This window comes from Bufo bufo, chromosome 9, assembly GCF_905171765.1.
Source record: "Bufo bufo chromosome 9, aBufBuf1.1, whole genome shotgun sequence".
NCBI classification, from domain to species: Eukaryota; Metazoa; Chordata; class Amphibia; order Anura; family Bufonidae; genus Bufo; species Bufo bufo.
In genome coordinates, this window is record NC_053397.1 from 211,455,029 (window position 1) to 211,469,439 (window position 14,411).

The 14,411-nt window shown below is 42.2% G+C and overlaps 1 protein-coding gene across 2 annotated transcripts in view; it reads right to left on the reverse strand.

Annotated features, from left to right (window-relative positions):
* AK5 (adenylate kinase 5) overlaps positions 1-14,411 on the reverse strand; it is a 246,563-nt gene that overhangs the window by 153,306 nt on the left and 78,846 nt on the right. The window lies entirely within an intron of this gene.

Sequence of the window (14,411 nt, forward strand, 5' to 3'; positions counted from 1 at the left end):
GCAACAAACACATATGCACATAAGTTTACAAGACAAACAGCCATGAAAATCCAATTAAACAGAACCTTATGCATGATTGTCAACCAAATGGGTCAGAAAAGTTCATTTTGGGCTCCTTTGCTCATACATCTTACGTCCTAGAAAATCCCTTTAACATATTAGATTTCAGTCATCAATATTGCAGCAAAGTACCCCAATCTATTGCAATAACCTTTTAATTATGGTAATTTACAGAAATTTACTTAAAGGGGTATTCTGGTTATATTAAAGGGGTTGTCTCACTTTAGCAAATAGCATTTATTATGTAGAGAAAGTTAATACAAGGCATTTACTAAAGTATTGTTATTATATTACTTCCCTTTCTGGCTGGATTCATTTTTACCATCACGTTATACACTGCTCGTTTCCATGTTTACAACCACCCTGCAATCCAGCAGCAGTGGCTGTGCTTGTATACTATAGGAAAAAGCACCAGCCTATGTGTGCTCCCACGGTCTCGGCCACCAGAAAGGCCGATGCTTTTTCCTATAGTGTGCAGGCACGACCACCACTGCTGGAGGTCGTAACTGTGGAAACGAACAGTGTGTAATGTGATGGAAAAATGAATCAAGCCAGCAAAGGAAGCAATATGGACAATCACAATACATTAGTAAGTGCCTGGTATTAACTTTCTCTCCATTATAAATGCCACATGCTGAAGCTAGACAACTAAATGCGCAGAATATATGAAAAGAGGTATCTTGAATCTAGGCAAAGAGAACTATCTCGCCAGTGCCATCTATCTGGCTAGTGAGACAGCTCTCGTTGCCTGGGAGATGCCTCTTTGCATATTATTTTCCTATAAAGGATTGCCATTAAGCGTGGGTTCACATCACGTTTTTCCCATCCGTTTAACATATTTTAAAAACGTATACGTTAAACGGATGCCTAAGACTGATGCCATACAGTGGCATCTGTTCACAATAGCGTTCCATTGTAAGAAAGTATATGTTTTTTTACCACTAAAAAAAGGATTTTTTTTTTCAATGGTAAGGAAACATAAGTATCCTTTTTTTTTTACTTTGTATCTTTGAACTTACTTAAGTCTCCATACGCAGCCAGTCTCTTTTAGGAAGTCCAGTACTCCCCCCTCAAGCTATACCTAGAATAAAATATTTGCAATATGAATCCCCCCCAGCAATCCATTTATGTTGTCTTCAGCCATTCAGTGTTAATCTCCTATCTCAATAATTGCCCCATCATAGGGAAATTGTCCTGTAATGGATCTGTGCTCAGAGGAAGACAGCTGATATTGTGTGGGCTCCTGACAATAATTAGACAAGACAATTCGTGGTGCTCCTGATGTAATTGTACGCTTAGGATTTTTACAATTATCAGCTCAGATCTATATTTGCACATTACAAGCACATAAAGTTGGAAAAAGTAACTGAAGTTCAACTTTTAAAATATTCCACTCAACTAGTAGATGTGGGAAGTCCACTACTTGCAATTTACTTATATACTCTCATTATTAAAATTCCTCCTATCGCAAGGTTATGCTATAAAAGGAAACTTGAGAACTTGTTAAAAGGTTAAAGTTAAGGCAATACTTACCGGGGGACATTTACTAAGCACGTTGCAGCAGAATTATGGCGTAAAATGCACCATAAAGAATGACATCTTGATTTACTCCAAATATATCAAATGCTTTCTCCAGAATTTTCACTATAAAGAATGTATCACACCAGAAATTAGTTCTAAATGTCACAGTGGGTGCATATTTTTCATTCTCTCATCGACAGAAATGGCTCAAATTGTTGCGGACAATTTGGTGGTGGTTTGTGTAAAAAGTCGCATTTATGGCATAAAGATGCAAATTTTTGTCAAAAAGTCGCAAACAGTACAGACCAAAAGTTTGGACACACCTTCTCATTCAAAGAGTTTTCTTTATTTTCATGACTATGAAGGCATCCAAACTATGAATTAAGGGCTCTTTCACACCTGCGTTCTTTTCTTCCGGCATAGAGTTCCGTCGTCGGGGCTCTATGCCGGAAGAATCCTGATCAGGATTATCCCCATGCATTCTGAATGGAGTGAAATCCGTTCAGGATGCATCAGGATGTCTTCAGTTCCGGTACGGAACGTTTTTTGGCCGGAGAAAATACCGCAGCATGCTGCGCTTTTTGCTCCGGCCAAAAATCCTGAAGACTTGCCACAAGGCCGGATCCGGAATTAATGCCCATTGAAAGGCATTGATCCGGATCCGGCCTTAAGCTAAACGTCGTTTCGGCGCATTGCCGGAGCCGACATTTAGCTTTTTCTGAATGGTTACCATGGCTGCCGGGATGCTAAAGTCCTGGCAGCCATGGTAAAGTGTAGCGGGGAGCGGGGGAGCAGCATACTTACCGTCCGTGCGGCTCCCGGGGCGCTCCAGAGTGACGTCAGGGCGCCCCAAGCGCATGGATCACGTGATCGCATTGGACACGTCATCCATGCGCATGGGGCGCTCTGACGTCATTCTGGAGCGCCCCGGGAGCCGCACGGACTGTAAGTATACCGCTCCCCCGCTCCCCACTCCTACTATGGCAACCAGGACTTTCATAGCGTCCTGGGTGCCATAGTAACACTGAAAGCATTTTGAAGACGGTTCCGTCTTCAAATGCTTTCAGTACACTTGCGTTTTTCCGGATCCGGAGTGTAATTCCGGCAAGTGGAGTACACGCCGGATCCGGACAACGCAAGTGTGAAAGAGGCCTAACACATGTGGAATTATATACATAACAAACAAGTGTGAAACAACTGAAAATATGTCATATTCTAGGTTCTTCAAAGTAGCCACCTTTTGCCTTGATTACTGCTTTGCACACTCTTGGCATTCTCTTGATGAGCTTCAAGAGGTAGTCCCCTGAAATGGTCTTCCAACAGTCTTGAAGGAGTTCGCAGAGATGCTTAGCACTTGTTGGCCCTTTTGCCTTCACTCTGCGGTCCAGCTCACCCCAAACCATCTCGATTGGGTTCAGGTCCGGTGACTGTGGAGGCCAGGTCATCTGGCGCAGCACCCCATCACTCTCCTTCATGGTCAAATAGCCCTTACTTTCAAAGTTTTCCCAATTTTTCGGCTGACTGACTGACCTTCATTTCTTAAAGTAATGATGGCCACTCGTTTTTCTTTACTTAGCTGCTTTTTTCTTGCCATAATACAAATTCTAACAGTCTATTCAGTAGGACTATCAGCTGTGTATCCACCTGACTTCTCCTCAACGCAACTGATGGTCCCAACCTCATTTATAAGGCAAGAAATCCCACTTATTAAACCTGACAGGGCACACCTGTGAAGTGAAAACCATTTCAGGGGACTACCTCTTGAACTCATCAAGAGAATGCCAAGAGTGTGCAAAGCAGTAATCAAAGCAAAAGGTGGCTACTTTGAAGAACCTAGAATATGACATATTTTCTGTTGTTTCACACTTGTTTGTTATGTATATAATTCCACATGTGTTAATTCATAGTTTTGATGCCTTCAGTGTGAATCTACAATTTTCATAGTCATGAAAATAAAGAAAACTCTTTGAATGAGAAGGTGTGTCCAAACTTTTGGTCTGTACTGTATATGAAAAGAAAACCAACTTGTCGTGGGAACAAGTGATAGGTAAGTATTAAAATAGGATGCATTTATTTGTATCTAATACAAATGAGCTAAACGACAGGGTTTTGTCAGTAAAACGACATTCAAAAACAAAAAAAAGTTCAGAGTCTCAGACAAAACTCGCAATTTAAAAGTGGAAATGTCGCAAATAGGCTTCAAAAGTTGCAAGTGTGGTCTGGCAGGGTTGGCTGAAATGGCGCATTTCGGTTTAAAAAAAGTCACATTTTTGCATTAAAATGTCACAAATCAAGAGGAATAGGCGGATAATCAAGTTTATATTTTAAAAAGTCACATTTTAAGTGGTGTGCGCCTTTTGATATATGAGGTGAAATAAATCGCCACTTTTGATTTGTTATGTTAGTATTTTTTGGGTGCAAATTACACCATTATTAATAGATGTCCCCCACCATGTTTTCCCATAGTGCTTTGTCTGTGCCCAAATGAATAAAACCAACAAAAAAAAATTGATGAAGAAGGGTCTGGGATTTCAAAGAATTGATTCCAAAAAGAACATACTGCTCTTACAGGACCATGAATTAGGTTCCTCAAGTGTATCAGATCAAACATCATTCATATGTTGAGTAACATCTAATGATAATAAGGATTTTCTACTTGAACAAGTCCTAAGCTCCCTAAGCATTCATGTGTGTAAGATGACATATTAATGCTCTTTTGTGCAGATGGCACAAAACTTCTGAAGATAATTCTCCAAAATTTTTAAACATTTTGGGACTGAGAATTAAATCTTAAGCAAGATAAAACTAACAAAAGAGCCATGAAGAAAAAGAGTCAAGAACTTTGAAGAAGGCTGCTCCCAAAATAAATCTGCGTAACAGATAATGATATTAAAATTCTATTTGAGTAGTTTCTAAGCTCCCCAATTGTTCATGGGTGTAAAATTACATATTATATGTGTATTTTCAAAAAAAAATACTAGAAAATATTACTTACTAATATTAAATACTGGAAAATATTATGGAAAATATTTCTCTGCAATGAATATATTTTTTCTCATACAAATAAAAAATCTCAAGCTTGGTATCTTCTAGGAAAATAACACTTCAATTTTTAATCGATATAGCTTGTAAAGTCACTGGTCTAGAAAAAAAAAGCTCCCGAAATCCTATATCAATATAACGAGAAGCAATTTAGTTTATTCCTGCAATTTTCCCTTAAGTAACCTTTTTAGCACATAAAATATTTAATGACATTTCTGCCCAGACTGCCACTGGATGGCAATTAAGTATGCACCACGTAGCTTGTGTACAAGTTTCTGTTGCTGACAATACTTTTTGCATACTAAACATGTACTTTCAGCAGTGTGCTTATGTCAATGTTGAAATGTTCAAATTTGCATCTTGGCATCAGTTAAATGGGTCATTAATGGCTTCTGTGCCCTAGGCGGACAGTCACTGCAGAATGAACCAAGCTTAAATAGGTTGTCTTAGAATGCATCTAAATAGGAAATTTTGAGACAGACGGGTCTCCCCTTCTGGACCTTCATCTATTAGGAGTATGGCAAAAACAGTGTCTGCTGTCTAATTTTTTTCTGTGGTGTTGCTGCTCCCTTTTCTACTGTCTGCAGGTTATCAAGGAGAGGAGGAATGGGAAGTATAATAACATATGGCAGCAGTATCAGACTACAAAGGGTTTGTTTGTAGTCTGTATCCATGGAGACACAGGTCTGCATAAGAGCAGTATATACAAACAACCGACGGCATTTGCAAAGTTGCTTTTTTTTGTTTTATTTTAGCCTTACATTAAAAAAATGTATATACACACTTTAGTTTAAAAGGTTATTTCCAGGATTACTATGGTTTTTAACAGGTCATTTAGTTGTTTACATCATATACATCTTCCACATGTTTTTTTCCCCAGTTTGGACTCTCCTGACCGATTCACACGATGTAAACCAATCCCTCTGGTTTGTTTCCATTCTGTATGTAGCACTTTCTGTTGCACTTCCAACCAAACCCATGATGCAGTTCTCCTTTCTAGCTAGTTTATAGCTCCTCCCTCACTGCTAGTTACATAGACACTCCCCTATCACTGCCCCTAACAACACCCAGCTAGTTTATAGCTCCTCCCATACTGCTAGTTACATAGACACACCCCTATCACTGCCCCTAACAACACCCAGCTAGTTTATAGCTCCTCACTCTTTGCTAGTTACATAGACACTCCCCTATCACTGCCCCTAACAACACCCAGCTAGTTTATAGCTCCTCCCTCACTGCTAGTTACATAGACACACCCCTATCACTGCCCCTAACAACACCCAGCTAGTTTATAGCTCCTCCCTCACTGCTAGTTACATAGACACTCCCCTATCACTGCCCCTAACAACACCCAGCTAGTTTATAGCTCCTCCCTCACTGCTAGTTACATAGACACTCCCCTATCACTGCCCCTAACAACACCCAACTAGTTTATAGCTCCTCCCTCACTGCTAGTTACATAGACACTCCCCTATCACTGCCCCTAACAACACCCAGATAGTTTATAGCTCCTCCCTCACTGCTAGTTACATAGACACTCCCTTATAACTGCCCCTAACACCCAGCTAGTTTATAGCTCCTCCCACACTGCTCATTACATAGACACTCCCCCATCACTGCTCCGCCCAAGGACATAACATCACAGGAAATAAGAAAGATCTGCATGGACATGATCATGTGACCACGGCCCAGAACGTAAGATAGGAACAATAATTAGAAACTTACATCGACCTTCATAAATGGTTATTTTAAAGGATGTTGATGCAAAGGAAAACCCCTTTAAGGTGGGCAAAAACATCCCAAGATACAAACAAAATAATCCCCTATATACGGGATAGGGGAAAATGATCGCATCTGTGGGGTCTATAGTTCGAAGTCCCATAGAAGATGAATAGAGCAGTACAGTGCATGCTTGACCAGCGCCATTCAGGGAAGTTGGTACCCCCATCCTCCGGTGGATAGGGACAACCCCTTTAATCATTCATTAACACACACCGTATGAGTAAATTTGGGCAAGCACTCAAGAGTTTTTGGTATTCTGTAGATGCATAATTTCATTGTTGGAACCCCTTAATGGTAGTGGGTGACAGACATCATTTATCAAAACAGGTGCAGAATTATCACCCCTCTCCATATAGTAAATACTGAACTTCTATTCAAAGGTTTCTAAGTCAGGAAATGAAAAGAAAATATTAGATCAATTATGTTAGGTTCTTATTTTGACTTGGGATCAGCCACCTTTCAAATCATCCACCAGATGACACAAAGAGGTTTATATCCATTGCCTCATCTGGAGTTGTGCTCTCTTTGTTCTCCTACGCTGAGCCTTTCCGCATGAAGGAAGCCATTATGCTTTTCTCTTTCTAGACCACTGTGCTGTAAACTCTGCTTCTTCACGCGTCGAAACAGCAAAAACAAAACAGATTTTGTTGGAAAATTATGAAAAATAAAAAAGTTGTGAGGAAGACAAAACACAAGATGACAGTGAAGATGCTCAAACTCCCCTTCCCGATCTCCTGCATCTAACAACCCCCAAAAAAGAGCTTTTCTGTGGTCGGAGGTGCTGGATCTCAATTGTGATATTATATGTGCCCAGGAAACTCATCTACTGGCAAAAGATGGTCACAGAGGTCACCACCCCAAATTCCCTACTATTATCCAATCTCCCTTCACTAAAAATCAAAGAGGAGTGCTTCTGGCGTTCAGAGAGGAGATACGGTGGCGTTAATTCCGATATCGAGCATGGTTGATGAGTCGGGTAGATATATCGTTCAGATTTGCTCTATCAATAATGTTCGATATACTATTGTGGTGTTATATGCCCCTAATTCCCATCAAATACGTTTCCTGAACAGAATCATGAAAAGGGTTAACAAAATTAAGCTAGGCCAACTTATTGTCTGTGGAGACTTTAACCTGATCTCTAACCCAAAGTTAGATTCCTCAACTCCGCCCAGGGCTGGACACCGCTCTCTCCAAAAATGGGCCCGCACGGAAGAACTGTTTGATGCTTTGGAATATTCAACACCCCCAGGAAAGAGATTATTCCTTTTTCTCCTCCTGCATCAATCTTACTCTCATGTAGATTTGTTTCTGATATCTAGGCCCCTCTTACCTTTAGTCATGGAGACTACAATAGGGTTGATTAAGTGGTTTGACCATGCAGCAGTCACGATTTCACTACAAGAAGCTTACTCTCCCACTCACCGGTCGCTATGGCGCAACAACACCTTTTTGATGTCACACTCGACATATAAAGCTGAACTAGAAGAGGCCCTTAAAGAATTTTTCCGTCATAATGCAGGTTCTGTCTCATGTCCGAATACATTGTGGGCGGCCCAAAAAGCTTTCATTAGGGGAATTTTCACTAAATTGGGTTATGCGGCGAAAAAAGCTAGAGATTAAAGAGCTATTGACCTCTATAGGAGATTTAGGAAGCAAAAATAAAATTACCCCCCTCTATGCGGATCAATTAAAAAACCTAAGACTCCAACTCAAAGACTGCCTTCTGTATAGATACGAACAGAACCTACAAAAAGTAAAGGCTAAATACTACTCCCAGTATAATAAAGTAGGTAAATTACTGGCACATTGAATAAAATACCAGAGAACGAAAGCCAGAACCCCCTATATCATATCACCTAAGGATAACTCAAAATTTTTAGACCCACAAGGCATAGCGGAATATTATTCGGCCCTCTATAACCTAAACCCATCCACAGGCCCACATACTGATCCTATTGAGGAGATTAATACTTACCAAACTCTGTCTTCCAACTATAAACACAGAGCAAAAGGACATTTTGAGTGCCCCCATCACTGATCAAGATCAAGAGATACAAAAGATTATCACAACTATCCCTAGCCATAAGGCCCCAGGCGCCCTTCGTTATTATAAGACCTTTCAAGACATTCTCTTGCCCCATTTACATGAAGCCCTACAGAAAGGTTTCTCAACAGGCTCTTTCCCAGAGGAAATGCTCTCAGTGGTTATGGTCACCATTCCCAAACTTGGAAAATCCCCAGATGCGCCACAGAACTTTAGGCCCATTTCGCTACTAAACACGGATATAAAAATATACGAGGAAATATTAGCAAACCGTTTAGCCCCTCTATTACCCACCTTAATAGATTGCGACCAATCAGGCTTTATTAAAAATAGACTGATTTTTGGCAATACAAGAAGAGCTATGAACATTGTTGATTATTTGGAAAAATCGCACTCTGAAGCAGTTATTGGTCACCCTTGACGCGGAAAAGGCGTTTGACCGCATTAGTTGGACATTTGCCTTTTCAGCCTTACAGACCATGGGGATATGTGGCCCCTTCTTAGGAGCAATTAAAGCATTGTATAGTAACCCCTCAGCTAAAGTATATATCAATAACACTCTGTCTTCCGCATTTACAATAACTAATGGAACTCGACCAGGGATGCCCTCTGTCCCCGCTCATATTTATTCTGTCCATTGAACCTCTAGCACAAGCCATCCGACTCTCAGACCAGGTGAAAGGAATAAAAATTGGGGACAGGGAACATAAATTATCACTTTAGGCTGATGATGTTATCTTAACCTTAAAGGGGTTCTACAGTTTGTTTTAACTGATGATCTATCCTCTGGAAAGATCATCAGCATCTGATCGGCGAGGGTCCGACAACCGGGACCCCCGCCGATCAGCTGTTTGAGAAGGCAACGGCACTCCAGGTTCTCACTGTTTACCGCTGGCCCAGTGACATCACGACTAGTATCACTTGCCTGGGCGCGGCTAAGCTCTGTTCACTTGAATAATGCTTAGCCCCGCCCAGGCCAGTTGATACTAGTCGTGACGTCACTGGGCCAGCGGTAAACAGTGAGAAGGCCGCGGCGCTGCTGGGGCGCCGCTGCCTTTTCAAACAGCTGATCGGCGGGGGTCCCGGGTGTCGGAACCCCCGCCGATCAGATGCTGATGATCTATCCATTGGATAGATCATCAGTTTAAACAAACTGCAGAACCCCTTTAAGCTCTCCATCACTCTCACTGCCTGCAGTTATGCAGATTATCCAACAATTCGGCGCACTCTCTTTTTATGAAGCAAATGAAATAAAATCCCAAGCTTTACCTATCAATCTACGGTCATCCCCCCTCTTACCCTCTTACAGTTACAAAGCAGTTTTAGACTGGACTGGCAGATTGAATGTGTCCAGTATTTGGGCACAAAGGTTTCCAACAGAACAAAACTTCTGTGTAGACTTAACTACCTCCCTCTCCTGGAAGAGATTGAAAAAGATTTACTCATTTATAGCAAACAATTTTCTTGGGTAGGCCGCATTGCTAGCTTTCGGATGCTCACTCTACCAAAAATTATATACCAATTTAGAACTGTTCCCATCACCCTACCACAATCCTTCTTTACCCGTATAAATGCACTTCTCCACAAATTTATATTGTATTTATAGCCCACAAAATGCTGACTAAGTATAGGAAAGCAGGAGGCCTTGGACTTCCCAATATTTATGATTATTATCTGGCGACACATATGAGTTTCCTAAGAGAGTGGTGGGAAGGGAATGGACAGCTTCATTGGACTCACATAGAGACTGCTCTCACCTCAACACAACCAACTTAAAAGCTTTATTGATTGCAGCTCTTGACCCATCACACTCTTTTGGAACCCTCCCAAGCTTCCTCTCCACGTCCATTTCATTATGGAAGACTTTCCACCCTAGAACTTCCACGTCAGTAATATCGCTCCATAAAGCAGCCCCACTGGAGACGTTTAGCCTTTTCATACCGGACCTAGATCTCAGCTCATGGATTGCAAAAGGTGTATCCACTGTCACTCTTTTGTTCGAAAAACTACCAGCTTAAACGATTCTCCGCAATATGTGGACAATACTCAATATCTCATAGAGACTTCTATAAATATCTGGTTCAAACAGAAGACCCCTTCTACGTCTCAGCCTGTAAGGACATCCTTGACCTTTGGAACACCAAAGGGTTAACATCTAAAGGATTGAGACCTGTATATTCCATCCTTGGTTTTAAACAGGAGTTTGTTAAGTCTGCCCCATTCTTAGCTTGGGGAAAAAGAATTAGGTAGGGATTTTTCAACCTCTAGCTGGTCCTCGTTGCTCTCTTTTATCTCCAAGGCATCTACATGTGTCACACATTATGAAGCGGCTCCGTTGGTACCTCACACCTGATCGGTGAAGTCATATGTACCCAGGCATCTCCCAATTGTGCTGGCGGGGCTGTGGAGGAAGAGGAACTTTATATCACATCCTCTGGTCTTGCCCCTTGATAACTCCATTATGGAAGGACAGTCAGGATCTTTTAGCCTCTATTACAGGAAGAACATTCTCTCCCACCCCAGACTTTCATAACATGGTAGAATACCCAGTCACTATTCGTTATGTTATAGCGCATGTCCCACTATCTACGAAACTAGTCTTAACCAAATATTGGAAATCTTCTAATGTCCCAAAACTTTAAGAGATAGTTGGTCTGGTGCTTATGAGAAGATGAAAGCCTATAAGAATCCTACTTACCCTAAATTTGTGGCCATATGGCAGGTGTGGTTTTCCTCTTCTTATGTGACCATTCCCTGCACATAAAATGCTCTAGGTACCCTGGGAGGCGTAGCTAGGAGAGTAATGGGCCTCGTCGGTCGCAGGCTATTGCTTCCTTCCCTCCTTTCCTTTGGACTCACCAGATGGAAACTGAATAACACCTACGTTGTGGTTGATGCAGTAGATATTTGTACTCCACGATGTAACTCCGTGTGAATCCATGTATTGAATAACACGCTCACACCTGTACTGTATTTGTTGATATTCTTTATTTGAAAATGTTTCAAAAACGTAATAAAAAATCATTTGTTCTAAAAATGCAACAGTGTCCCTTGAGTTGTGCGCCAACAAGATTTACTGCAGACACACATAAAAAAAAACTTGACATTTTTCGGGAGGGTTTTTCCCAATTTTAACGCGACTGTTAGGAGGTTAAAGGGTGGTGCATGACTCATGTGGTTGATCTCCTATGACCCCCTCTGACCCTGCTCTACACCTCATTTCTCAAAGCAAACAGTAAGTCTGTCTCTGTTGCCCATAGCAACCAATCAGAGCACAGCTTTGATTAGTCCTGAGCAGTTTAAAGGGGTTGTCCAGGTGTTTAATAATGATGACCTATACTTAGGATAAGCCATCAATCAGATGGGCAGGGGTCCAAGTCACAGCACCCCTGCTAATCAGCTGTTGGAAGAGGCTGCGGCACTCCGGTAAGAGCTTCGGCCTCTTCTTAGGCCAAAGGTCTCATGGCCTAGGCACAGCTCATTCAAGTGAATGGGCCTGAGCTGTAATACCAAGCACAGCCACTATATAGGGTGGCTAAATGTCCGGCTTTAGGGTCCAGTTTTCTGGCGCCCTGTTTTCCGTCTGGCGCAAGGCCAGAACGGACACTTAGGATTAAAGGGGTTGTCCGGGCTTTTACTATTGATGACATCAGGATAGGTCATCAATATCAGATCGGCAGGGGTCCTACACCCGGCACCCCCGCCAATCAGCTGTATTTGGTCTATGGAAAAGACCATAGACAGCAGCGGTGAACAGGAAGAGAGAAGGGAGACGGCACTGCGCGCACTGCGCGCGCCGACTCCTCATACAGCTGATCGTGGGGGGTGCCGGGTATTGTACCCCTGCCGATCTGATATTGATGACCCGCCCTGAGGATAGGTCATCAATAGTAAAAGCCAGGACAACCTCTTTAGTTTTGTATATACCGAAGTATTCCTCCTAGAAGCAGTGCTTTCTTCCTTCGTCTATTCTATACTTGGACCCCATTATTGCATTTTTTTATTTTTAGTAAATCCTGCAGTAATGTAAAAAAAACGTCTCCTGACTGAAATGATGCAGACAGTTTTTTTTTTTTTTTGCATTCATTGCCAACTTTGCAACCCATAAAAGTCGGAACTAATAGAAAGTGAAAGAGAAATCCATTAACAGATCTGTGAACGAGACCATTAGCCTTTTTCTAACAAAATCTGTATGAATTTCGTGAAATTAAAAGAATAAATAAATGTAAAAATGGCCTCACAGCAGTCCATATAAACGCAAATATTCGGAAAATGATGCCATATGCATACTTGCCAACTTTTGAAGGTCAGCCTCTGGGAGGCGCAATGTTATGGCGTGCGTAGCATGCAGATAAAATGTATCTTTTATAGCAGGGCCCGCTCCATTCTGACCAGCCCACGACCCTCTCAAGGTACTCTGGGCACTGGAGCTGAATACCAGCGCCACATACAGTTACAGTACATCGGGGGAAATCAGCCCTCCATGCTGTGCCTGGGACATTCAGCAACTCTTCAGGAAGGTCTCTCTTCTTTCTAGGAGCCCCCTGGACATCCTGGGAGAGTTGGCAAGTATAGCCATGTGGGATTCCATGTGCCACCATACAAAGGTACACACACAGGGCTCTGCTGAGCCTATAGGGTCCATTCACACGTCCACAAGTGTTTTGCGGTCTGCAAATTGCGGATCCGCAAAACACGGACACCGGCCATGTGCGTTCCACAATTTGCGGACCACACATGGCGTGCCCTGTGATAGAAATGCCTATTCTTGTCTGTGGCTGCAGACAAGAATAGGACATGCTCCATATTTTTGCGGTGGCTATGGAACAGAAACACGGATGCGGACAGCACATGGTGTGCTGTCCGCATCTTTTGCAGCCCCATTGAAATGAATGGGTCCTCACCCGTACCGCAAAATTGCGGAACAGATGTGGCCCCATTCATACGGACGTGTGAATGGACTCAGAGAGGTTTTCGTTTTAAAACAGGATTTAAGAAAACAGACTGATTTCCAGAAACGGCGTCACTCTTCTCACTGGAATGGGAATGAGCTGCAGTACCTGTAAAAGCCACATCAAAATGAGTGGCGCTGTTCCAAAGGGAAAAAAAATAAAATCTGATTGTTTTTTATGATCCTAGAAATGTGGATAGAAATTGGGATAACTGTCAGATCAATAGGGGTGCTAGGACCCTAACCATCACGAGAATGGGATCCCTTGCCCCTATATAAATGGAGCAGTGGTCGAGCATGTGCACTTCCGATCCTCTTGTCTCTATGGTGCTGATGGAGATAACCAAGCGCAGCGTCCCGTAGAGACACATGGAGAGGTACTGTGCATGCTCAACCAATACTCCATTCATATAGGAGCACAAGACCCCTGGGACAACTTGTTTTAACCAGAATACCCCTTTAAGTGCTGGACTTATTTCTGTGGCTGATCCTGGTGAGAATTAACTCTCTCCTGATTTTTTTTCCTGTATATAACCTGGAAGACGGGAGTTGAGTAACGAAACGTAAGGACATTTCAGACACAATCGCTGATTTGAAGAATATTCACCATTCCAAGGGCTGTGCCAATTTATAACTATAGTCCGTATGATGGCAGCCGCTAATAACACGGCGCCGATCGCTAATTCATGAGCGTCACATCATTTACTCCTGAAAAGAAAACCAAATCAGCAGAATACGCTCACTGTACGGCCGCCCGTCTGGAGGACAGGACTCTATTTTTACAACAGCCCCACATAGCAGATGGCGAGGAAGAATACCGCACAAATGAATCACAGAAAACGAACTCAGCTGCAAAGTCGTCACCACGAAGAAAAAAAAAAAAAAGCAATTAAAAGTTTTACACAAGAATGAATCTGCTTCCATTTGCAGAGCTCAGAGGAGACCGACTGATAACCCCCCGGAAAAATCCCATTTAATGGCAAGAAGAATCGAATGGCTGCAAGTTCA